At 37.8% G+C, this 27,846-nt stretch overlaps 1 protein-coding gene and 1 pseudogene across 2 annotated transcripts in view; one reads left to right on the top strand and one right to left on the bottom strand.

Annotated features, from left to right (window-relative positions):
• Nucleotides 1–27,846, top strand: part of GPR158 (G protein-coupled receptor 158) — a gene marked incomplete at both ends in the record, with an annotated part of 307,652 nt that overhangs the window by 179,178 nt on the left and 100,628 nt on the right. The window lies entirely within an intron of this gene.
• Nucleotides 14,159–14,812, bottom strand: LOC307050818 (THO complex subunit 7 homolog; annotated as a pseudogene). The gene has a single exon. The product of its transcript is annotated as a THO complex subunit 7 homolog (transcript).

Here is a 27,846-nt window from a genome sequence, read left to right as displayed (position 1 = left end):
AAAAGTAGACAGTATTTTTTTTTTTTTCAGTTGCGCTGCACAGCATGCAGTATCTTAGTTCCCTGACTGATCAGGGATCAAACCTGTGCCCCCTGCAGTGGAAACATGGAGTCGTAACCACGGGACCGCCAGGGAATTCCCAGAGGACAGGATTTAAAAGAAGGAGAGAGTGACCAACTGTGGGGAAAACTACAGAGTGATAGAATAATATGAGTGGAAAAAGTATGCAACGAATTTGGCAACACAGAGGTCATTGGCAACGTTAGCAGTGTACTTTTCTGTAATGATTGAGGAAGTAGAGAAAGCATGGTTATCTAAAACTTGAAACAATCTTATTTGGGAAGGGAGCAGAGAAATAGTGTTGGCCAGACAGTGATAGTTAAAACCATGACAAATTCTGAGCTTTCCCAGGGGAGTGTTTACAGTAAGAAAAGAAGACATTTGAACCAGTATCTTTGGAATAGATAGAAGAAAAGGAAAGAGGAAAGGGGACAAAGGAGTGAGAGGTATGAGCCAACTCCAGTAGGGAAGTTTTATAGGAACGAAGAGAGAGGGACTCAAAAGAGAGGGAGTTGTTAACAGTAGCAGATAATACAGAGCCACGAAGAAAATGAAGCCTAAAATAGTTCATTGCTGTACCCATGTCATGCTGTTTTAATTATGATAGTTTTACTGGGACTTAACTGTTTGGTAGCTGGTCGTCTTAATCTTTAAAATCTTTTGGATATTTTTAGTCTCTACTCTTCCATGTTTAACATTTAGGGAAAGCTTGTCAAACTCATTGCAAAAGCCTGTTGGGGTTTTGATTGAGGTTGCATTTAATAGTATAAGAATAATTGTCCAGTCATATAGAAAAATACATCATTAGGTCCTTCTCTAACAGCATTTGCAATAAATTCCAGATGAACATAACTCTATGGATTTGATGATTATGAAGTTACTGAAAACTTTTACCTGGGCAGTTTCTGAGAAGTCAGATTATAGTGGCCTCAGAGATGGATTGGACATAGAAAAGTAGAGAATATAAATATACAGCATTATTTCAAGAAACTTGGCTCTAAGGTAATTAGAAAGATGCTAAGACTAAACGGCCAAAGAGGAGACTCAGGGTTGAGGGAGTTTTATCTCAGAAGATGGGAACATCTTTATAAACCGCTAGAGAAATGAGAGAAGAGCAGTTTGAAAATACAGAGAAACGTGGAATGGGGTCCCATGAGAACAGAAGGGAAGAGGATATTGACTTTGGACAGAAGATCTTAATTGTATCTGAGACTAGAAAAACGGTGATTCTGATGAAGTAGACATCAATAATTTGGGGTTGAGGCAACAAAGTTGGAGAAATTCTAGCTTGAACTTTCTGTCTGAGATTTGGAATAAGGTCATTTACTGAGCGTTCTTGAATAGAGTGGGGCAGAGAGCTGAGAATACTATGCAAGTTTGGCAGTAGCCACTGTAGGGGAAGGATGGGGGATGTCCAAGTGCACATCAAAGGACTGCTGAGAGCCCGGATCAAAGAGGACAGCACAGACGTTTCCCTGAAGTTCTTTTGAAAGGAAGAAAAGACAGAAAGTTGAAAATATGGGAGGTATTAGCATAGGTAGTTACGTTAACTGAATGTTTACCATTCAAGGAACTACAAATATTTTGCACGTCGCGTCTTGCTTCATGTCCATTTGTTTTTTCTTAAGTGGATTTACAAAATGATCACTCTCCAAGTTTCTTAGTACATTTACAACATTAATATGTGTGACCATTAATTAATTTGAGAGAAATGCCCAGGAGGGAAAGAAATAACAGTAATTAGCATCTTCAGCCACAAATGGAGAAAATAATGCCTAAAGATACTCCTGAGATCATAACGCAAGCCATTCTTTATCCATAATTAAATGAACAGCATCTTCCAGATTCAATGAAAAGGGCATATTTTATTAATAGAAGACTTTAGCGTGAATATTATAGTTGTGTGGCATCTTGACCCATTTCTGTGTCAGGAGCTCAGTAGCTAGTTATAGTTGATATATCCCAGTTAGAACTGAAGTCAGGGAGATTTATTTTGTGAGTTTTATTTCCTAATCCAGCAGGGATCAGCAAACTATGGCCTGCTGACTGTTTGGGGAAAAAAATCAGAAGAGGAAGAATGTGTCGTGACACGTGGAAATTACATGGAATTCACATTTCAGTGTCCCTAAATTAAGTTTTATTGGAATACAGCCATACTTGCTTATCTGCATGTTGTTTCTGGCTGATTTCACACTGTAGTGGCAGAAGTGAGTAGTTGTGATGGACATGGAAAGCCTAAAATATTTACTCTCTGGCCCTTTACTGAAAAAGTTGGCTGTCACTTTAAAATACAGCACCTGCCTGGTCCAGTTTCCATCCCCACTTCTCCCATCTCTCAGTGCCTTGCTTATTGGTGCTATATATTCCAGGGGTGTTTGTCTTTTCATAAGGAACTCTTTTTTAAAAAATTAAAAAATTAATTAATTAATTTTTGGCTGTGTTGGGTTTTCGTTGCTGTATGCATGCTTTCTTTAGTTGCGGCGAGCGGGGGCTACTCTTCGTTGCGGTGTGTGGGCTTCTCACTGCGGTGGCTTCTCTTGTTGCGGAGAACGGGCTCTAGGCGTGCAGGCTTCAGTAGTTGTGGCATGCAGGCTCTAGAGTGCAGGCTCAATAGTTGGGGTGCATGGGTTTAGTTGCTCCCGGCATGTGGGATCTTCCCAGAGTAGGGCTTGAATCTGTGTCCCCTGCAGGGGCAGGCAGATTCTTAACCACTTTGCCACCAGGGAAGTCCTCATAAGGAACTCTTAAACACTGAAAAGGCTAGAACCAAATGAATGAATGTACAGTGCTGGGATTGCAGGTACAGGTCAGGATGTCTGGATATATTTTGGCTAAAAGGTCACCTTGGCATCCTTTAATTCCACCATACAGTCACTTGTGTCAGCTATAAACATGATTCTAATTGCGAGCATTTGCTAGTTTCCTGACCTGCTGTTCTCTTTGTGATATGCCAGGCCCTTCAGATCCTGAACTTAAAATTTCAAAACAACTTTCACAGGCAGAACAGTTGAGCAAGGTGGCAGGGCAGCTAGGCCTCAATCTGCCTTTCAAACATAGCTACAAAGAGCCCAAGTCCTTTGCTCAGTTCTGGGTTCTGTGGGCCTGAGGAGCGTGGCTTGGCTGCCTTGGATCATAATGTTCAATTTTATTAAAGTTTTTACTTTACCAAAACAAAATTTCATTTGGCCCATGAGCTCTTGGACCACTGCTAATTCATATTCAATTTAGCTTTGTTAGTACATTCGAGGGTGGATCTTGCTCAGCTGGAGTGCAGTGTAGTGTGTGTCTCCTATACGTTTGGAAGCCTCTTAGACTTTCCTGTATCCGTGTTCCTCAAACTAGAGGTCACAAGCCATCCTTTGAGGGGCCTGCAGAGCTCATTTGCCTCCCCTTCCTCGTATTTATGTCTATAGTACTTCCTGTCGTTTGGCTTTCTCTGTCCACCGGGATAGAATCACAGGGCTCTAAGCCACAGGGCAGGCAACCACGACAGGGAGTTTTCTTTCCATTGGAGATCTTTAGAGATGAGCTGTCATGAGGCCAAGGTTCTCTCCTGTCTTCCTCTTCCACATCTATGAAGATCATGCTCTTCTTCACACACCTGTAAATATGTAACCTGGCTTCCTTGGGGGCAGAAGGTGAACCTGTTCTTGGTAGGTTTTCCTGTCTGCAATACTGCAAAGCGATGAATTTCTCTGGGGCTTCCCTTCAATGTTGGATCTGAACTCTTCCTCCAGATTTTCACTCTTGTCTCTCGGCACAGATCAGAGAAGAGAAATGGATTGAAAGTGAGCTGAGCATGTGAGCCTCGGCCACCATCTTCAGGCTGAGCCCAGCTCTGCCTAACCCTGAGAGACAGGGTTAGGCTGTCTTAAGAAAAGACACTCTTGGCTGTGCCTTGAGCTGGGTTCCTTTGCCATAACCAGTAAGAGAGAAAACAGAGCCTCTCAAACAACGACTTCATTAATTGACTTGCTAGTTGATGTTTGTAGCAGAAAAGCATGGGTTTCCATTTTCCCGTTTAATTATCCATAATAGCACCCTCTCAACTGTGCCTAGGAAATGCATCTGACAGGGAGACATTGGTTTCATTTGGAAGGAAGCTGAGTTGACATGAGAAAAAGTTTAAGTTGAGGAGAAGTAGGATTCTCATCGACCCTTTTTCTCTTCCTTCTCTTGCTTTGCAAAGTCTGTGAGACTTAAATTATCTTTATAATGCTATAAGTAGCAAAGCGACAATTTCTTATTTATCACAGATCCTAGAAATATGAGGGATTTTTGAGAAATTGAAATGTTTTTAAAGCTTGTTTGCCCATTCTAATGACTTGCCAGTTTATTTTATTATTTCTCCATAAAATATTACTAAATTTAAATATAATACTGTTTTATAATACTGCTGAGGGCTCTTAAGGATATATGTTATTTTCTATTTCAGAATGTAATATTCAGATAGGATCATTTTTGACATTTCAGTAATGCAGTCAATTTTTAGCTCTAGGATAGAAATTTAAAATAGATTAGAGGTAGGACTCCTAGTCTCATTTCTAAAACATTTGGCCTCATTTTCCTTGTGAAAACTAGGAAGGATAGGGAAGAAAGGTGAATAATAATAGCAGAGAAGCTTAAAACAAATAAAAAAGGCCATAACCTTTATTGGCCTATGGCAGTAGAAATTTAATTCATAATTATTATGGGAGCTCTTACCATCCATACCTACTGTTTACTCAACTTTCGTCTTTGAGCTTCTGCACTCCTTTATTTCTAGAACTTTTTCTTCTTACTCAATTCTACCCCCTCCACTTAGCACACACAGACGCTTCACTAAAGCCATGGTTCTGCTGCTCTGCCCTGGCTACTTGCTTCTATTTAAAGGTGTCTCTACACCTGATTCAGTTTGTGGTTAGAAAAGCATGTGCTGGCGATGCCCAGATAACCAGTTTTCCTGCTTCTGGCTCTTGTGACTTGGGGTTTGCTCTTTCTGCTTTGGAATTCATTCCATGATTCTCCTCCTCATGACTGCTAGGCCCCGGCTAACCTATTTAGACACTATTATTAGATACTGACTGCTGGTGGGTGACTACTTTTTCCAATGAAGTGTTGTGTGCTTTGCTTGGGTGGGTGTCACTTAAATCTATTAGGCTATCAGTTTCAGAATCCCCTGTGCAGCCTTTTAAAATTTGGATGAACATACCCCTTCTCAGATCTTAGGAATAAGTTCTTAGAATGGGGTCTATATGCAGGCATAATTTTTTAAATTGTCATAGGTATTTCTAAGGTACCTCTAGGGTTGAGAACCATGGACTTAAAACCTTGAAAATCATCCTTCATGCCCTGTTCTATGGCTGGAGGTAAACCCTAAAAACACTTCATCTGGGGGAGACATGAGACTTTTCTTTATTAATCTTGTGTTCTCACAATCACATAGACAACATAACCTATACAAACCATAGTTAATCTGTCTTTTTGGCTTTCATGGACCAGGGAGATATAAAACCAAGGGGAGATGTATTCTGGAGGGCAGTGACTTTCAGAGACAATGGAGCATGGTGGAGAGAGACAGGGCCATTTGAACTGTTCCAGATTCACTTGGTGAAATGAAATTCCTGAGCTGTTTACCCCAGACCATGAAATAGCCAAAATTTATTTTTAAATGTCTGTGAATGTAGAGAGAGCACACATGTGAAAGCTGATTCTAAGAGAAGTCAAATATGGAGAAAGCCATTGATTAATCTACTCTGGTTGTTAGCAGCATGAAGGGACTAAGAGAGACCATAAATGCTATACAAACTACAAAGGAGGTTGAGGGTTTTTTTTTTTTCCTTCGACACAAATAAGCAAACAGAGAAATGCTTGCCTGAAAGTAAATGAGCAGTTGGGCACAACAGCAAATGAACCAACAATGCAGAAGGCAAACACTAGTGGCTCACCAGTGAGATAAATATGGGCAATAAGCTGAAAGACATGACTGCTTGAGGCAGATGTGACAGAAACAGACAGCAGATGAGAATCACATATAAATCACAGAGGCAGCTGGAGTTCACAATCCCCTGTCTTCCCTGTTATTAGTTCACCCTCTCTTTCCCTATTATCTCTTCCTAAACAACCTCAGACATTTCCTCTGCACTCCGGACCCAGAGTCCCAGCTCGCTGACTGGTATTCCTGCTTGTGTCTCTATACCTCAGTATGTTTAAAACCAGCTCCGGCTCTTCCTCTGCCAAACCTAATCCACTCCCTCTCCTGCCACCAGCATCCATCAAAGATAGAGGCTGTGTTAGATCCACAGCATCGTCCTTGACACTTCACTCTCCCTCACCCTCCAGAGCCAGCCCATCACAAATTCCTGTCAAGCTGCACCTCACATGGACTCGCTTGTCTCCGTCTCTGCTGCCACCATCCTGGTCCAAGATACTATCATCTCTTCCCCGGATGGTCATACTGTCCTCCTGCACTCATACAACTTCTTCTTCAAGATCTTCTCTACCCTGCAGCCAGAGAGATCTTTTCTAAATTCAGTTTAATCTTTGTATAACCAGTCTCTTTCCTTAGAAACCCTTCGATGGCCTTTTACTGCTGTAGGATAGAGAACAAAATCCTAAACCATACTTGTACGTACTGGCATGATTGACACTGGCTGTCTTTACAACTTCAACATTTACTTCTCTCTCCTTCTTTTGGCACTTCAGCCAAACCCCTCTGTCACGTGATGAGACACGCACCCCAGGGGCGTAGCACCTGTGGGTCCTCTACTTGGAACACTATCACTTTTCTCCCTCCATCACCACCCACCTACTCAGCTCCTTTTTCTCCTCCCAGGCTTTCAGATCTCAAGCATCCATCACTCTCAAGAAAGCATCTCCCAAGCTCTCACTCTTTGTCAGTTTTCTTTTCCATATCCTTTTGCAGTTCTGAGTAGTCTTCCTATGGAACAGTGTTTCCCAGCCTTGGTGCTATTCACATTCTGGACTAGAGAACTCTGTGTTGTGGGGAGCTGTTCTGTGCATTGTAAGTAGCATTCCTGACCTCTACCCCCTGGATGTAACTTGTGACAATTAAAAACATCTCCAGACATTGTCAAATACCTCCTGAGGAGCAAAGTTACCCCCTTTGAGAACCACAGCTTTAGAGCAACTACCTCTACTTCAGTCTGTGATGTACTGAGTATGTTTTTCCTAAAAAAAATTGAATACTCCATGACATCATGAACTCTGTGTGTGTGTGTGTGTGTGTGTGTGTGTGTTTTGAATGAAATAATGGAAAAAAAACCCAAAACACCATAGGAGAATAAGGTCACTATTTGATTTTAATCTCCAAAGTTCATTCTTTCTTTCTTGTCTAGAAGGAAATTTGAGAACTACATCCATAATATTATTGAATTTCAAATCAGCATAATCTTGAGGTAGAGTTCACTAGAGAACATTAGTCATGGGGTACATGCTTCTGGTCCACTACTGGAAACCTCCAGATCATTAGGCTTCTTGAGGAAGAGGGTCAACTTCTCTATATCTAAACAAGCATTCTAAAAATTATATACCTTCTTCATCTAGCTAGGTGGTAACTTGGTATTATTAACTATTTGGTGGAAAACTATACAGTATAGCTAGAATTTAAGCTTGAAATGGAGTACAAAGCCTTTCTTTCTAGGGGAATGTACATAGAGGAATGTACTTTATACCTTCTGTGATATTTTCTAGCAGCTTCAGGTAGCTGATGAAAAAGGTAGATATAAACACAGTAATAATAAGCAGAAAAGTAAATAAGAGTGGGTATACAGAGGGAGTAACACTTGATTCTAAATGGAAAGAAACATCAGGAATGTCTTTCTAGAAAAGGCAATATTTGAACTGCTTTGAAAGATGAGTAGGAATTTTCTAGGTAAAAGGACAAAACCTGCAAAGTTCTTGGGATTAAAAAGAGCGCAGTGGAACACAGCATGTGGTCTCTAGAATGTTTGAGATGAAGCTGGAAAGGTTGGAAGAAGCTAGAACATGAAGAGCTTTAGATGCTGAGATAAGGAATTTGGATTTATTTATAGAAAACTATCCCAAGGATTTAAAAAAGGAAATGGTATGGTTGCATTCGTATTTTATTAGAAATCTCTGGCTGAATGTGGAAGATAACCTAGAATGTATGAGACTGCAAGTTTAGAGACCAGTCAGGGATCTGTTATACTAGTTTCCAGGAGAAATGGAGACAAACATGACTTAGGACAGTGACATAGGGGTGGGAGAAAGGGAAGTAGAAATGAAATGGTAGAGAGACCTTCAAGATGACAGAGGAATAAGACGTGGAGATCACCTTCCTCCCCACAGATACATCAAAAATACCTCTGCATGTGGAACAAATCCTACAGAACACCTACTGAATGCTGGCAGAAGACCTGAGACTTCCCAAAAGGCAAGAAACTCCCCACGTACCTGGGTAGGGCAAAAGAAAAAAGAAAAAACAGAGACAAAAGAATAGGGACAGTGGGGAGCTGGGAGCTGAGGCTTGGGCTTCGGAGGACAGATCCCAGGGAGAGGACGGGTGTTGGCTGTGTGAACACAGCCTGAAGGGGCTAGTGCGCCACAGCTAGCCAGGAGGGAGTCCGGGAAAAAGTCTGGAACTGCCGAAGAGGCAAGAGACCATTGTTTCAGGGTGCGCGAGGAGAGGGGATTCAGAGCTCCAGAGACGGGTGCGAGCCGTGGCTATCAGCGGGGAACCCGGAGACATGAGATGCTAAGGCTGCTGCTGCAGCCACCAAGAAGCCTGTGTGCAAGCACAGGTCACTATCCACACCTCCCCTCCCGGGAGCCTGTGCAGCCCGCCACTGCCAGGGTCCCGTGATCCAGGGACAACTTCCCCGGGAGAACACACAGCGCACTCCGTACCCCGCCCTCCCCCCTGCCTGAGTGAGCCAGAGCCCCCTAATCAGCGGCTCCTTTCTCCCCATCCTGTCTGGACGAAGAACAGATGCCCTCACGGGACCTACATGCAGAGGCGGGGCCTGATCCAAAGCTGAACCCCGGGAGCTGTGTGAACAAAGAAGAGAAAGGGAAATCTCTCCCAGCAGCCTCAGGAGCAGCGGATTAAATCTCCACAATCAACTTCATGTACCCTGCATCTGTGGAATACCTGAATACACAATGAATCATCCCAAAATTGAGGCGGTGGACATTGGGAGCAACTGTAGACTTCGGGTTTGCTTTCTGCATCTAATTTGTTTCTGGTTTTATGTTTATCTTAGTTTAGTATTTAGAGTTAATTATCATTAGATTTGTTTATTGATTTGGTTGCTCTCTTCCTTTTTTTTTGTATATAGATATATATTTTTCCTTTTCCTCTTTTTGTGAGTGTGTATGTGTATGCTTCTTTGTGTGATTCTGTCTATATAGCTTTGCTTTTACCATTTGTCCTAGGGTTCTATATGTCCTTTTTTTTTCTTTAAAAAATTTTTTTAAACATCCTTATTGGAGTGTAATTGCTTTAAAATGGTGTTAGTTTCTGCTTTATAACAAAGTGAATCAGTTGTACATATACATATGTCCCCATATCTCTTCCCTCTTGCATCTCCCTCCCTCCCACCCTCCCTATCCCACCCCTCTAGGTGGTCACAAAGCACCGAGCTCATCTCCCTGTGCTATGCAGCTGCTTCCCACTAGCTATCTGTTTTACGTTTGGTAGTGTGTATATGTCCATGCCACTGTCTCACTTTGTCCCAGCTTGCCCTTCTCCCTCTCCGTATCCTCAAGTCCATTCTCTAGTAGGTCTGCATCTTTATTCCCGTCTTGCCCATAGATTCATCTGATCATTTTTTTTTTCTTTTTCTTCTAGATTCCATATATATGTGTTAGGATATGGTATTTGTTTTTCTCTTTCTGACTTACTTCACTCTGTATGACAGTCTCTAGGTCCATCCACCTCACTACAAATAACTCAGTTTTGTTCCTTTTTATGGCTGAGTAATAAATACTCCATTGTATATATATGCCACATCTTCTTTATCCATTCATCTGTTGATGGACACTTAGGTTGCTTCCGTGTCCTGGCTATTGTAAAAAGATCTGTAATGAACATTGTGGTACATGACTCTTTTTGAATTATGGTTTTCTCAGGGTATATGCCCAGTAGTGGGATTGCTTGGTCATATGGTAGTTCTATTTTTAGTTTTTTAAGGAACCTCCATACTGTTCTCCATAGTGGTGGTATCGATTTACATTCCCACCAACAGTGCAAGAGGGTTCCCTTTTCTCCACACCCTCTCCAGCATTTATTGTTTGTAGGTTTTTTGATGATGGCCATTCTGACCAGTGTGAGATGATATCTCATTGTAGTTTTGATTTGCATTTCTCTAATGAATAATGAAGTTGAGCATTCTTTCATGCGTTTGTTGGCAATCTGTATATCTTCTTTGGAGAAACGTCTATTTAGGTCTTCTGCCCATTTTTGGATTGGGTTGTTTGTTTTTTTGATATTGAGCTTCATGAGTTCCTTGTATATTTTGGAGATTAATCCTTTGTCAGTTGCTTCATTTGCAAATATTTTCTCCGATTCTGAGGGTGGTCTTTTTGTCTTGTTTATGGTTTCCTTTGCTGTGCAAAAGGTTTTAAGTTCCATTAGGTCCCATTTGTTTATTCTTGTTTTTATTTCCATTTCTCTAGGAGGTGGGTTAAAAAGGATCTTGCTGTGATTTTGAAGGAATAGGTTTTGAAGGAATAGGTTTGGATGGACAAAGGTGAGTTTGGTTTTGGACATGCTGAGATTAAGTCATCCATGAACCCTAGTTGGAGAAGCCTGGAGTGGTGCTCAGAAGAGAGGTCAGAGCTAGAGATAGATTTGAGTTACCACGATGGGGTATTCACTGATGCTGTGGTCATGAAATAGGTATTCCAGAGAAAGGATGTGAAGAAGAGGGGAGGACTTAACTGTGTGCCACTGAGGAAGAGTTTAGATAAGAAAACGCTTGTTCTAAGTCTTTATCCAAAACTTGGATCACCTGAGGGATTTATATTTTAAGATTCAGGAAGGGAAAGTAATCGAATTATTTTCATGTCTATGTGCTCTGATTTATTTATTCTGCTGGTATCAGGAGAACTGATGTTGAAATGCCTTAAAATAAGTTCTATCTATTTACAGCTCTCTGTGAGTCTGGAAGTCACAAAATCTTTGTAAATTTTCCAAGTCTTTGAGAACAGCCTTCACGATATGTGCTTTCAGACCACAGGCATATGGTGAGAGTTTGCTTGCCTTGCGAAAGCAGACATTGAGAAACAGGAGAGTTTGGATATAGTTTAGACAGTTTTTGAACTGATTTAGCAGTAATGGGTCAACTCTGTTTTAATGACTATATTTTATTTTCTTGAGAGCATACATTGTGGATGTTCTCATGGATTTCCATATATATATTTCAGAATTTTTAATATTTTATCTGGCATGTAGTCCATTCATATTCATGACTAGACATGTGAATATGGTCACTTTAATGATGTAAAGCAAAAACACTGTATGTAATTCTCTTGTAATTGACGAGCTCAAGTTCTAGCCTATTTTTTACTTGAAATAGATTTGACATATAACATTGTATAAATTTAAGGTGTATATGTTTTTTGATACATTTGTATATTGTAGTATGATTGCTATTGTAGTAATAATTAGCACCTCTATCACATCACATGAATTGTCTTTTTTTAGTGGTTAGACTCATTAAGTTGTAGTCTCTTAGCAAGTTTGATGGTTGTAATACAATGTTGTTACCGGTATTCTAGCCTATTTTCTTCTTATATTGGGTTACTATAAAAATGTGTCTGCCAAAACCACTTGTAAACAAATAGGTAATATGAACATTCTCCTGTGAATTGACCTGAATGTTTACCAGCAAATAGATACATTTTCTTATAAGACAAATAAGCAACTTTTTTGTATTTGTAGTGATATTTTAAGTTGGTAGATAAAAATAGGGATGATAATACAACAAAATCTTCTGTCAGTTTTAATAATAGCAAATGGGGTTTTTGTTGCTCTGTTTGTTTTTATAGTGCCCTTTTGGAAAAAGGCATTTTCTGAGGCCAGAAAAAACGTGATTTTTGAAAGGCCATACAAAATGTTATTTCAAATTTAAACATAATTGAAATATATTAGCAAAAACTTACTCATATCAGAAATGAATTCAGGAACTCATTGAATGACAAAATTGTTTATACCTAAGAAGAACAGAATCAGAACTTAGCAGTAGATTTCTAGACACTATTTTCAAAATAATTTTTTGTGTGCAATGAGAAATTAGCAGGCATATATGTTTTATATAGTTATGGTACATTTTCCTGTAAATAGTGTATTCTTGAAGAATTGAATTTAACTTGAATTTTTAATAGATTTTATTGAATAGAATAAATAATAGAATATTATTTATTAGAATAATAATAGAATAAATAGAATAAACTAATACTAATGAAGTTTACCCAAAGACACTGAGCCAGTAAGCAAAACTCAGATCCTAAAGACTTCAGAGCTTACCTATTTTTTAAATTTTTATTTTATATTGGAATATAGTTGATTTACAATGTTGTGTTAGTTTCAGATGTACAACAAAGTGATATAGTTATACATATATCTATTCTTTCTCAGATTCTTTTCCAATATAGGTTATTACAGAGTAATGAGTATAGTTCCCTGTGCTATTCAGTAGGTCCTTGTTGATTATCTATTTTATATATAGTAGTGTGTATGTTAATCCCAACCTCCTCGTTTATCCCCCGCCCCGTCTTTCCCCTGTGGTAACCATAAGTTTGTTTTCTATGTTGTGAGTCTATTTCTGTTTTGTAAATAAGTTCATTTGTATCATTTTTAGATTCCACATATAAGTGATACGGCATTTGTCTTTCTCTGTCTGACTTACTTCACTTAGTATGATAATCTCTGAGTCCATCCATGTTGCTGCAAATGGCATCATTTCATTCTTTTTTATGGCTGAGTAATATTCCATTGCATATATGTACCACTTCTCCTTAACAGCTTACGTATTTAATTACCACCCTATGTGTGATATTCCTGTTTCTTGGAGTGTGGGTAGAGAACTCTGAGCTTCCTGTCAATTTCTTGCTCCCTTTCTTGTAGGGCTGTCTTCCATCTTTGTAAAGTGATCAGATAGAAGTAAATGAATGGGAAGTATGGGAATGTCATTGGCTTAAATGTAAATTAATAGAATATACAAATTGAAGGTACAAATGGTAGAAGTACCAGAAAGTTATATACTGTTGCTTTCTTTGTGAGTTTACCCTTTGTGTGATAGGTCTTGCAAATTGGTGGCACCAATTTCATGAGATTTGAGGGGTAATAAAAGGTCTGTTGATTTTTATCTTTATCCACCTTAGTGTGAGTTTCAAATCCTTTGTTATTTATTTATTTTTATGAAGGTACAATTTACATAGAGTGAAATGCATTAACATTAATTGTACAGTGCAGTGTGTTTGACAAATGCATACACCCATGTAATCTATGCCTTTATCAAGATGTAGAAGTTTCCATTCTCCCCAGAGAGTTGTCTCTTGCCCTTTCCCAGTCAATCCCCACACCTCCCTCTCAGATTTCTATCACTGTAGATTAGTTTTGTCTGTTCTAGAACTCCATATAAACAGAATCATGCAATGTGTTCTCTTTTGTATCTGGCTTCTTTAATGTATACTGTATAATCTTTGAGATTCATATTGGCTGTGTGAATCAACACTTTTCCCCTTCTATTTCTGAGTGGTATTTCATTGTAAGAATATTATTATAATTTGCTTATTCATTTTCCTGTTGGATGGATATTTGTGTTGTTCTCCTTTTTGATTATTATAAATCAAGTTGCTGTGAACATTCTTTTTTGTTTTTTGACTTGAGAGCATTTTATTAAACATTTTTGGATGGTGCTTCCTACTGTTAAGTATAAAAAAGGCATTTCAATATAAACAAATATATAATGAAGTCATCTTCCTTTATGTGAAGAAATATGAATGAACAGTGCATTAATATTTAAAGGCAAAGTAGTTCATTGTCAAAACTTTAAATATCTCAAGAGCACAACAAATTCTGAACACACTAAGATCATGTTGCTACTTCAGTATCCTTGGGAATGGTGAGTGATTAGTTGGTCTGTGGTTTAGGATTGGTTTCCATGCTTGTTTCTTGAGCTTCTTCTACCTCTGAGAGCTTTTTATCATTTTCCAGTGTTTGTTGAAGTTCATGGATGGTGCTAAGAAGAACGTGAAACTGTTTCCTTCTCAATTCCAGCTTATCTTCAATACTTCATTTAATATGTGAAAGATGCTCTAATTCCTTACCCAGAGCCTGTAGTTCCTTTAATGTCTCATGCCTGTCTGGATGACACAGAATCACTTTTGCCAATGCATCATATTCTTGGCTATCTTTTCGCATTCATTTTGCTTGAAGAATTTGCTTTTTGCACTCAGCAATTTTTTCATGTGCTCCAGCAATACTACCTTCTATTTCTTTGTAAATTTTTTCATAATTTTCCATTTCTCTGAGATTCATATCATATACCAGCAAACTTTTGCCCATTGAAAATTCACATTGGGATAGTGTGCTCATCATACGTTGGTACTGGCTGTATCCCTCTTCCTGGGATCCAGAGTTGTACCACTTAATGAAACTTTTCGCTAGCAGATTAATTTCCCCATCATCTCCAGTGCCATTTCCATCAATGAGGAGACGCTTCCATATGACTTCATTATCAGTCACGGCTCCCACGTGCGCGGTGGTGGTAGCCACTGTGAACATTCTTATACAAGTTTTTTTTTGCAATCAAATGTTTTTCTTTCACCTACGAATAGAATTGCTTGGTCACAGGGCAGATGTATTTTTAACTTTCATAAGATGATGCCAAACCATTTTCCAAAGTGGTTGTACAGTTTGAAATTCCCATTTTATATTCCCATTAGCAATGTATGGAAATTCCCCTTGCTCTAAATCCGCTCCACATTTGGTATTGTCAGCCTCTTTAATTTTAACAGTTTTAGAAGGTATCTTTTTATAATTTTAATCTTTTCAACCTTTCTGTGAGATTAGAGTTTTAAACTGTTCTGTATTGTAAAAGCAATATATTTTACAGAGTTTGGAAAAGACTGAAAATTTAAAGCAATAATGTAAAAATTACCTATAAGTCCGCAATTTAGTTTTCTAAACATTTAGTATAAAATTATTTTCATATATATAAATTATAATCTTATACTCTTTTGTCATTAAATATGCCCCCAAACCTTGAATTTTATGACATAATATTATTACACTATAGAGTATATTATAATTCATTTTACCATTTGTCAACTTTTTGGGATGTGGATTGCCCCTAATTTTGTCCCGATATAAATAATACTGTGTGTGAAACATTCTTTTTTTTTTTTTACATTTTTTTAAACATATTTATTGGAGTATAATTGCTTTACAATATTGTGTTAGTTTCTGCTGTATAACAAAGTGAATCAGCTATATGTATACATATAACCCCATATCCCCTCCCTCTTGTATCTCCCTCCCTCCCACCCTCCCTGTCCCACCTCTCTAGGTGGTCACAAAGCACCGAGCTGATCTCCCTGTGCTGTGTAGCTGCTTTCCACTAGCTATCTATTTTACATTTGGTAGTGTATGTATGTCAGTGCTACTCTCTCACTTTGTCCCAGCTTACCCTTCCCCCTCTCCGTGTCCTCAAGGCCATTCTCTACGTCTGCGTCTTTATTCCTGTCCTGCCCCTGGGTTCATCAGAACCTTTTTTTTTTTAGATTCCATATATATGTGTTAGCATATGGTATTTGTTTTTCTCTTTCTGACTTACTTCACTCTGTGTGATAGACTCTAGTTCCATCCACCTCACTACGAATAACTCAATTTCATTTCTTTTTATAGCTAATATTCCATTGTATATATGTGCCACACCTTTATCCATTCATCTGTCAATAGACACTTAGTTTGCTTCCATGTCCTGACTATTGTAAATAGTGCTGCACTGAACATTGTGGTACATGACTCTTTGAATTATGGTTTTCTCAGGGTATATGCCCAGTAGTGGGATTGCTGGGTCATATGGTAATTCTATTTTTAGTTTTTTAAGGAACCTCCATACTGTTTTCCATAGTGGCTGTATCACTTTACATTCCCACCAACAGTGCAAGAGTGTTCCCTTTTCTCCACACCCTCTCCAACATTTATTGTTTGTAGATTTTTTGAAGATGGCCATTCTGACTAGTGTGAGGTGATATCTCATTGTAGTTTTGATTTGCATTTCTCTAATGATTAGTGATGTTGAGCATCCTTTCATGTGTTTGTTGGAAATCTGTATATCTTCTTTGGAGAAATGTCTATTTAGGTCTTCTGCCCATTTTTGGATTTGAAGCATTCTTATAACTAAATCTTGTGTGTGATTCAGATTACTTCCTTGGGGCAACTTCCTGCCAGATCACAGTGTTGTCTCATTTTCTCATTTGCAGTCTTTATAGCTCATTGTATTTAACAGAAATTCCAGAATAATTTAAAATCCCACGGTTGCTATCAGGTGTCCTTATCGTTTGCCTGCTTAAGAAGAATTCCTTCCTCACCACTATAGATGTTCTTTCTGTTAGGAAGTGATGCTCATGAATGTTGCTTTCCACATTAATTTCAGTTGTGATAAGTGTTCCACTCATGGAGGCACTCTGTGTGATGAGCACAGAACATGGAAACTTACCCAGTTTGGGTAGTTCTATGAAACTCCTGTGTCTACCGCCTGGTGTGTTACAGTGAAGACACTTAAAAAACCCTATATTGTGTGAAAAGTCAGTGAAAGTAAGACCTGAGGAATGAGTTGATGTGAGCCAACTGAGGGTTAGGGAGGGCGGTGGAAACAGGCAAAGGTGAGGGAACAGGATGCACTCTGACAGCGCTAAGGTGGGGAGAAGCTGCATCTTAGAACTGAAAAGTGGCCAGGTTGGCTGAAGCATAGTGAGTGCAGGGGACAGGGGTTCTGGACGGGGCTGAAGGGGAAGCAAGGCCACGAGGTCCAGGCCTCTCACCTGATTCAGGATTTTGACTGTTACAGCTTGCAAGAATGTGATAACAATGACTGATATTAAATGTCCTTTTTTTCACTTTTTCATGCTTTTTCACCTGAAATTTCACCCTGGCAGATATTGGCGTTGTGAATTTTTTTTTACATGATAAATTTTTGTTTATTCCCTTTTTCTCTGGACTTAACTTTTTCCATTTTTTTCTTCCTCTCTATCTTCACTATCTTGCTTTCTTCCACCATAAATATAAATGCTTACTACATGCCAGACCCTGGAGATGATTTTTGAATACCTCTCCTTTTGAAGCTTGTGGTTAAGTCTCTTGTAGACAGACTCTAATTTGGTTGTGTTTCATCATTTTTTACCTATTCTGAGTATCTGCCTATCTCCCTCCATTCATCCCTTCTCTTCTTTCTTCTTTCCTTCCTTTTTTGGCATTTAGGATATTTAGTTGGTTATTACTTAAATAATAAATGAATACATTGTTGTACAAAATTAACACATAAAGAAAGATATAAAAGCAGTAATGAAAGGTATGTTTTGTCTCACTTCTACTTCTCTTCCCAGAAAATATGTACCATCCATCAAGAGTTTGATCCATGCATGTACACTCATACCATGCCTTTCACTAACATAGCTTTTCTATTTAAAAATTATTTCTAAAAAGTCCCTGGAACTCTTTCTCTGCCTGTACATATGTATCTTTTTCATTTTTTAAATAGCTGCATAATAGCATGGCATGTGGGTGAACCATAATTTGTATATTCTCTGTTACTGATGGATATTCCAATTGTTCCAACTTTTTCACTAGGTATTATACCAATAGTTCTTGGTAAACATTCCTGTGCATATATTTTTGTGCAAACATGCAAGTAATCCTTAAGGATAAACCCCCTAGTTGTGGAGTTGTTGGTATAATCAAGTATAGACACTTAAAATTTTGATAGATACTTCAAAACTGCTTAATCAAAGGCTTCATCATTTTATATTTCTATCAGCATGAAAGTGCCCATTTTCTAGCATTCTAACCAGTAATTGATATTATCATTGTTTTTAACTTTTTGAATCTAATGGATTAAAAATGATATATTTTAAATTTACATTTCCCAGTTACTTGTGAGAGTGAGTACTTTTTTCTCATTTTTATTTCAATTTGTATTTCTGCTTTGAATTTCCTGTTCGCAACAGGGCTGTGATTTTCCATTTCACATGTGTCTTTATATTTCAGTGGAGGTTAGTAAAGGTTGCTTCGGGAGCTGCTATCCAATGCTATTTTAAATGACAGCTTTAAAAGTTGGATTTTGAAAGTGATAGGGGCAAGGTTGAGTGATACCATTATATAATGTCAGTTTTGTCAATTTCCCTGGGCAAGTTTTTTAGCCTCTTTAAACCTCAGCCTCCTCATTTATAAAGTGGGGATAATAATAGTACCTACTATTTGTCATGAGGGTTAAATGTTTTTGTGAGGATTAATTAATATAAAGTGCCTAGGATAATGGCTGGCACAAAAATTCGACTGTCATCATTTGTTACGTAATGTTGTCACTGTTGTTACTTATTACCACTTTTATTATCAACATTTTGTTAAAGTCAGAGGTGTCTTTGGGAAAAATGCCACTGAATGAGCAAATTAGCAATACTAGGTACAATTTCAGGTCTCCGTTATAACCCAGTACAGTGGTTGTGGATTTACTCCCTTTCCCCAGAGTTGGCTTTTTCATTCCCAGAATTTATGCATTTATACTTCCTTCATGGTCTTAAAGATGTGGTCAAAAAAGAAACAAAGAGAAAACCATAGTAAGTGGATTATATTCATGGGGGCGGAAGGAAGCTGCTCTTTTGGACCTTGAAATCACACCTATACAGCATGTCGTGAAACCTGTCACGTGATGAAAGCTGGATTTCAGAGGCACCTTATTATACAAACTTCTGCTTCAAAGAAAGAAAGAATAAAGGGAAGCATACCTACTCGCTTAGCTTGCCCTCAACAAAGGCTTAGGGGATTTTCTGAGGCACAGATGTGTGTAGTTACGGTGAGATAGACTGACTCTTAATGGAATTTAAATGCGCAACTGGGAAGAAAAGACTTTTTTGAAATATGAATTTCTTCTTTAAAAAATCTTCAACAGAAGATGAGGATGATGGGGTTCCTCTTATTCCTAAAAGGAGTCTCTGCATTCCAGTTTCTGATTGAATGTAGATACCTTGGTTTGCTTCCCTATAGGAACAGTCTCTGAGGAAACGGTCATAGACAACGAGGTTTGGGGGCACCAGGAGGCCCACTGTGCTGAGAGCCTTGCTCTTAACTTGCAGAGTTCAAGGTCTTTGCCTTTAGGTTTTAAGTGTTGGCCATCTACTTTGTCTTCCAAGTCCTACCTGGAGGAGCAACCATTAAACTACTGTTAATCACTAACACCCTAATTGGCATTTATTGTATCCCTTTTATTTAAAGAAGGTGGGTAAGATTAAGGCCCAGAAGAAATTAGAAGTTGGGGATTAGGAGAAATAAGGGAATTCCTTTGAAATGTATGCCTAACTTGAAGAGGGCAGGCCTGGATGAGATGACAGAATTGATTGAAGTGATGGAAATGAAGACAAGAGTGAATACAGAGGCAGGTGTCTGTGAGGAAGCTGAGAGGACAATGACCCCACCCATGCCTGAGTCCGCTCTGCCTGCCCCCATTTCACCGCCTGGTCCAAGAATTGATCGTACGTTGACGGTTTCTTCTATTTCCCTCCTCTCTCCTTCTCCCTCCTACCTCCTCTTCTTAAGATTTTGACCGTTTAACTTACCCTCTAAGTTGAAGAGGAGCCCGTGGATTAAAAGTGAAGGATTTTCTCTCCACTTGAATGTGCATCAGCATGCATTACCTTCTCACTCATTTACTCAGGGAAACAGTTGGTCAACAAAATTTGGAGGGGGTTCTGGAAAATACCAAAAGTAAAACCGGGAATATTTCGTAAAATCCACTTTTATTTCTAGCCTATAGATGTAGATTTTAGATAGTTTGACTACAAAATAGGCAATTGATTACCATTAACCAGGATGGGAAACATGAAGAGAAAAGCAGATTGCAAAATGGAAAAATTTAGTTTTTGAAATCTTGAGTTTGAGGTGCCTATGGGTCATTCAGGTAGAACTGTTTTATAGCCAACTGAAAATATGGCTCTGGAGCTCCAGAAAGAGGCTTAGGCTGAAGATACAGATTTGGAGTCATTACTTTAAAAAGCTTCAAATATTGATTATTTATAGAAAACTGCTTTAGTAATAGTTCATCTTTCAATGAGGTTAAACACAATTGCTTTTTAAAAAATCTATTACATTGTAAAACTTTTTTCTAAATTTTGGTTTTATAACATTGTTTTAACTTCTCAGTGATTCTCTACTGTCAAATTTCTGCTTGTACTTAAATATTTCTCTTGTATCTTTTTGATTTGATAGTCTAATTAAAATGCATTTGTATGATATATTTTAGAGCAAAGAATAACTAAGTAGGATCCAACAAAGAGAAGAGAGAAGACTAATTAAAATAACCCTCAGTTAGTGTGACCTTTTTGTATTCTATATTAAAGGGTTAGCATCTATTTCTAATTAAAATATGAATTTATTATTTGAAAATCTTTCCTGAACCATGTTCATAATATAAAATATAAAACTTTAAAATATCAAGATAATTATTAATTGCAAATATGTTATGACTTGCTAATAAACATTAAGACTAACTGAGGTAGCAGAATTTAGTGAAACAAATGGTTAGAATTGACAATCACAATGTAAACAGGATGTTAATTAATATGACTCCCATTTTTTCCACTTTGTCTTTTGCTAAACAAGTTTAAGAGTGATACACTCCATGTGAACTGAATTTCATAATACCCATTTAACAGATCTTCTTAACGCACCCAAGTTTGACAAAAATCAGAATCCAATTTACTCCATCTAATCTAGAAATATTTATACTATTTTAGAAAGAGTTTCTGGGCTTCCCTGGTGGCGCAGTGGTTGAGAGTCCACCTGCCGATGCAGGGGACGCGGGTTCGTGCCCTGGTCTGAGAAGATCCCACATGCCGCGGAGCGGCTGGGCCCGTGAGCCATGGCTGTTGAGCCTGTGCGTCCGGAGCCTGTGCTCTGCAACGGGAGAGGCCACAACAGTGAGAGGCCCGCGTACCGCAAAAAAAAAAAAAAAAAAAAAAAAAAAGAAAGAGTTTCAAATTCCTGTTTCCATCATCTTTGCATCTAAGTAGCAGTCATTTTCCCACAACCCTTTATAATCTACCTTTGTTTTTGCCTGTCAGATATAATACTGCTATTTTAAATTTCTGAACCGCTTACTCTTCTTGCAAGTAGGGGGCATCTCTTACTCCGCATTAAATCATCTATTTGTTTATCCACCAAAATGCTCATCATATTTCTTTGTACATTTGTAAATGTCTTATCCGAATGGAACTTTTTGTTAGACTATCTCCAAATATCAGACACAGTATGAAATATCTCTTCATTTTACACTCTGTCTAGTCATTCCATGCACTTCCAAACATGCTATAGAAGATAGACAATGTGTTAAAGACAAGCTTAACAGTTATAAGCAATTCTGTTTCTGTTCTCACATTTTTTCCCCCATTTAAGAAGCCTGAGGAGAGTTGATTTTGTCCAGCTAACATCTAATGGGCCCTATTGCCTGTGTGTGAGCAGTAGTATTTTAAAGTAGTCACCTTATAGATCACAGTGTTCAACATACCAAATTAAAAAAAAATTCTGAGATTAGAAAGCTCAAATGATGAAGAAAGATTGCTTAGATTTGTTGCTACTTAGCAATCAGGTGAAACTGAGCAAAAAATGTCATCTCTTGAATTTCTCTGGGTATAAAATATACTTAAGTTTAAAAAAATGATTGGTGTCAGACTAGATGATATTTGAGTTTACCTCAGTGTAACTAAGATTGATTTTTGAAAAAGTAAAGTGTTTTGTCTCATTAATATCAAATTTTAAAGTACTTAATACTTTATGTTTTAATTATTATCATTCCATTCCATTTTCATGAGGGGGAATTTGTTTTTTCAGTGATCTAGTTTTTATTTGAAAATATATCCATTACTCAATAGCTTTTAATCAATAATAGAAGACTAAGCAAATGACATATTTTGTTTCAATAATTTTGTGCCACTTTACTTAAGTAATCCTTCTCAAGGCAAGATTCTTTTTATAATATTTTGGTCTGTACCATTCACTTCGGTGTGCTTTTTTGACACTTGAGAGAATTCATCTCCATTTTGTGAAGTATGAATTACTCTATTTATTAGTATTGAAAAAAGGGAATAGGAGGTTGCAAATAGATTATAGAGAAGTAGCAGCTTTTTTTGCGAAGAAGCTGTGGGAAAAATGAGGACAAATCAGGACATAATCGTCTGCATTTTGGGAATGCATTCCAGCGGCATCTTGCTGGGGAGGCTGAGTGCGGGAATGCCAAAGTCTAATAGGAAGTGCTTTGGCATTTAAGTTGCTTTGGTCATAAGCACAGACGGGTGGCCCTGGCTGAGTAAAGGTGATCCAAAACGTTCCTTCTCATGCAGCCTAGTTATTCTGCATCTCTGCAACGGCAGTGAGAGTCAACCACTTTGCGTTATAAAATCAGGCACTGAACTCCTAAAAGATGAGACACTTCTAGGTGTCCACATCATCTGAAACAAAGCAAAGGAGGAACAAGGCAAGCATCTCACGAAATCCTGCAAAGCAACCAGGAGACGTTTCTGCCCAGCAATGCATGGTGAACCATAACTAACAATGAATGACTGGTTGTTTTTTATTTCACATATATAAAATGTCATTGACTTTTTTCTTAGTGTGCTATACTGTTTTAAAGAATATGAAACTATGTATACGTTACTCTGAATTTTATTTTTGGATAAGCTTATTTTTCTAAAAGGTCTTAAACAACACCATTGCAACTTACCATATCATACAAAAATGAGCTTTCTTATGAAGTCTTAGAAATATAAAAGGATTCCTAATTAAGGCCACGTGACAATTTGTTTCAATGTTTTACATAAAACTGTCAGGAATTTTAAATCAACTAGCAACTTTTTTAAAAATTAATTAATTAATTATTTTATTTATTTTTGGCTGAGTTGGGTCTTTGTTGCCACGCGTGGGCTTTCTCTAGTTACAGCTTGCGGCGGCTGCTCTTTGTTGCGGTGCACAGGCTTCTCATTGCGGTGGCTTCTCTTGTTGCAGAGCACGGGCTCTAGGCGCGTGGGCTTCGTTGCTCTGCGGCATGTGGGATTTTCCCGGACCAGGGCTCGAACCCGTGTCCTCTGCACTGGCAGGCAAATTCTTAACCACAGCGCCACCAGGGAAGCCCTACATTGACTAGCAACTTTAAAAACTAATATCTGAACCAAATTCCTTAGTTGTAGTTTATTTTTAAATACTCTAATAATGCTACATATTTTTTTTATTGTAGTATTACATTCAGTTCTCTTCCTTTGGGTAAGAAGGTGACTGAGGGACAGATTAGATGTACAGAGGAAATCACCCTGACTTGGGACCAGCAGCGGTGGATGATGGGACCTTGTTCTGTTACTCGTTGGCTGAGTGAGCTTAGATCTGGCACCACCTCATCTATCTGCCCATGAAAGATTGTCCATGTCCATTGACTGAGATCCTGCTCTGTGCCGGGCAGCATGATTACTAATCTTTACAGCAGTACTTCATGATGGGCATTATTACATCCATTTTATAAATGAAGAACGTGAAGCTCAGAAGGTCAAGCAACTTGCCCAGGGTCACACTGCTAGTGAGCTGCCAATGCTGAGATTCTGAACTATCTGCATACAAAGCCCATGTGTTCATTCCACAAATTTATAATTCTCTGAGTTATTTATACTTCACTTTGGGAATCTCTATCCTGACCATATTCTGCTTTTTTATACCTTTTTTACTGCTGAGAATTCTTCTAAAAACCTGTTATTGATTTTTAACTAACCACATTTTGAGCAATTGTTCCTTGACACATTTTTCTAAATCTGATTGGTTTTTCAGTGTTTCATCACAGATCTTCTCAAGACAAACTGATTTCATGTAGTCTGTCAAACTGGATGAGTCTGTTCTCATCCCTTTATATAATTGTAAATAAAATTATTGAAAATAGTATCCTCTTACCTCTCAATGTCAGGATTCTTTTCAGGACATCTTGCCTCCAATATACTGTTGTGTAATTATTTCATCAGGTGGTTGTCGGGTTTCATTTGTAATCTCCCTGTCCATGGTTTTCTCTACAGAAATAGAAGAATTAAAAGAAAAAGTGCAGCTCGTGAGAATGTTCTGCCAGAACGGCAAATTCTTTTTGTAAATGATGTAGAGTTAGAGTCCTGGTTTATCATCCAAACCTATGCTAGTTCATTCTTTTCAGAATCTAATTCTCTTGCTTTCTTATGTTTGCATCGTACATGCTGAGATCCAGCTGTATAAAAATGTCTTCAGCTTCAGAGGTTCCTTTTGTAATAGAAAGAAACTTTAATTGCTGCAAGGCTGAAGATATCAGCTGTGTTCAAAAATAGCTACACTGTTTTAGCAAGATATACATTAATTTCCCCAGTGGTGAAAAATGTTTAAAAAATATAAATGAAGTAGTTAGTCCCTATAGGATCAAGGAAATAATGACAAACTATTTTAATTATTTTTAGAATTTCAGACTTTAGCATTCTTATCGTCTTATTAATTCCAGTAAGTTAGCTTCCTCTGGGTGCTTACTTCCTAGGCAAATCCTAGGCAAATTCTGTGACAAGCTGTGCTGCATCTTATGCCTCTGTACTTTACATCTGGAGATTATGGAATTTAGATATTGACTTTGACATAATTTTATAAAATTGGTGTAGTAAGATTAGCCCTTCTTTTTTGTCTCCAGGTTTGATATCTGGCTGCTGTAAATCCTCGTCAGTCAGTTCTGAAAGTTTAAGAACTGGGGAAAGCGGGGTGGGGTGGAGTGAGGTAGAATCTACTCTCCTCTTTTGTAAACTCTGGAATGATGTTTATTAGGCTGTATGGAGTCTAAGCCAGAGAATTAGGGTCAGTGGCTCCCCCAGGTTTATATTCACCTATAAGTGTCATACATACATTGTTGGATCATTTTATGCATGTTGTCAGTACTGAATAAAATTTATTAAGTAGGTATTAGTTAGGAAGGGCTTTGTTTAGAATTCTTTGCATATTGTGATACCTAATGGTGGAATTTTCTAATAGTTGAGTTGACACATCTTAGACGATTTTTCTTTAATTTTATTTATTTAATTATTAAAATGTATGTTACACAGCAGTATATGACTACATCTCCAAAGAAAGTAAAGTATTTCCAGATAAGTTGATCTATCCTCAAGTCTACTTCTCCAGGAAATAAAATACATTGTTATCAGTTTGGTATATATCCTCCAGACCTGGATTTTATACACACACACACACACATACACACACACACACACACACACAGAAAACATATGGTGTTGCTTTGTATGTATGTGTTTTATATAAATAGTACCATACTTTGTATTGTTGATCATTTTTCAAGAAAGTTTTTCAAGCGTTTTCCAGTTAGCAGCTCTGGTTAAAAAGAGTTCCATACTACCATTTCTATCTCAGGCAAAACTGTGAAGGGGATGAAATTTTTTTCTTGGCCTCTATTATTTTGTGCATTATCTTTTTCGTCCATCTTTATTTTTCAGTCCCTCTTCTCTCCTTGCTCATCCTATCACTTAGACCTTAAGGAAAAGATTCCTATCCTTCACTTTGAACGTAAGTCAGTGTATTACTTACAACACGTATATTAATTGTTAGCACCAAGCACAAAATAGAACGCTTTGTTCCAGTTAAAAGAACTTCCAGTACCAGTAAGACAGTGCGGAAATGTTTTAGGGAGCATGAGATTTCTTCTTTGTCCCTGAAGTCCCACCTATTAGGTACCTGCTCATTCTGTGAGGCCATGAGCCAACTCAGCCCAAGCATATTTTGAAAGAAAAAGCACACATTTTGAACAGGGCTTACATTTGATTATGGAACCATGTGTCGGAGTTCCAGTTTATAATTTGAAATCATGGGGCTCCTCTACTCAACCAGGAGGAGGGCAATGAGGTATGAAGAGTTCGGCATGTCCAAATGAAAAGGAGACAGATTATTTGCTCTGAGAATATGTAACAGCATGTACCACTGCAACTATTTTTATGTGGTAGTGATGGTTGTAACATAGTTAAGAGCCCAGTGTCCCTAAACAAAGAACTTCTGTGTTCCCTACCACCAGGCTTTTGCTCCTCTGGGGTCATTTTGGACCCCAAACTTTAAAAAAAATGTTCACAGCTACTTACATATACCTCTGTGGTTTTCAAATTCATGATCCTGCTGCTGTTTTCTACCTTAAGGAATGCATGCCTACTTATTACATATCAGGCAAGATGCCAGCCATTTCTATATACTTTATATTTTATCAAAGATGTCAGGTTTAATAAGGCAAAGATGAGGATACCCATTTTACAGGTGAGGCCATTGAAGTTCAAGGTCACCTAACTAAAGTGGTTGTTTCATAATTCAAACTGAGATGACGTTAACTGCAAAGTCTGTCTTTTCCATTAAGTCTTGCAGCTTCTTTTTATATCCCTTGTTTTCAAACAATATTGCATAGACTTTTTTTTATAGGCAGTCTTGCATTATATTTTGGATTCACTCTAAATTAGTGTCATTTTGGAGAAAGTTTAAAAACTAAACTATGGAGTATTCATAATTAGGTATGAATGTAATTTGCCGTGTTGGAAATTCTGCCAGCCAAAACCCATTTAAAGTCTTGCTGATAGAAGTTTTCTTTTCACTAAGAGCATCTGCTAGCTAAAATAATGACCAAAAGGGAGAAGCCACTCGAATAATCAAGTCTGTTCACTGACTAAACTTGTTTCTCTGTTCCCAAATTCTTAGATTAATGAAGACACTGAGTTGTTTTGAGGGATTACACAAAGTATTCCTCTGTGTCTAGCAATGTCCTCCCAGTGTTTTCAAGAGGAATTAGAATTTTCTTTCCCTGGCTGTCCAGTTATCTGACACTTTTTTTGTTTTTAATGTAATGGACTTGTGGTTTAGCATTTCACTGTCTTTTTGTGGTTGCAAAATTAATTGAACTACTTAAAAGTATTTCCCTGTTAAGATATCATATTTACACCAGGTGTAATTTGTGTTTACATTTTACGTTGCATTGAGTGAAAACACTGGTGTTCTAGAACGACCTGTTTTTGTGTTTGTATTCTTAACCAATATGTTTACTCTATAGTGATATTTGAACTCATCAAAGCAAAATTTATTATTCTAAATAAGATTGATAGTTTGGTCTTTCATTTCTTGTCACAGCTCTAAGCATTTTGCTTTGGGAAGAGAATACTGTTTTGAGTCTAACAAAATATCTTAAGATTATTGAATATATTTATGCTTAGCAAACTTTAAATAATCAGGAAGCTTATTTAAAAATCAACTTATTCTTTTGAATTTTGAGTTAATAATTTAGGCATTTCATAAAGTGAGATACCTCTGTTTTTAAATGTGATTTATGTTATTTAAATAGTGAAGCTCTGTTAATGAGTTTTGGGAACGATGTTTTGACATGGTGCAAGATGTACCACTGAGATGCTAAAACCTTGTACCTATTTTTGTTTTATCCACTGAAACCATTGCTCAGGTATTTGTGAAATGGCTTAGGGATAGCATTCAAAAATGCATTTGTGGAAGTCTCACCTCACACTAGTCAGAAT

The sequence above is a fragment of the Hyperoodon ampullatus genome, assembly GCF_949752795.1.
Source record: "Hyperoodon ampullatus genome assembly, chromosome: 3".
NCBI lineage: Eukaryota > Metazoa > Chordata > Mammalia > Artiodactyla > Ziphiidae > Hyperoodon > Hyperoodon ampullatus.
Note: the sequence above shows the minus strand (reverse complement) of the source record. Positions and strands in the feature narration are given on the sequence as shown.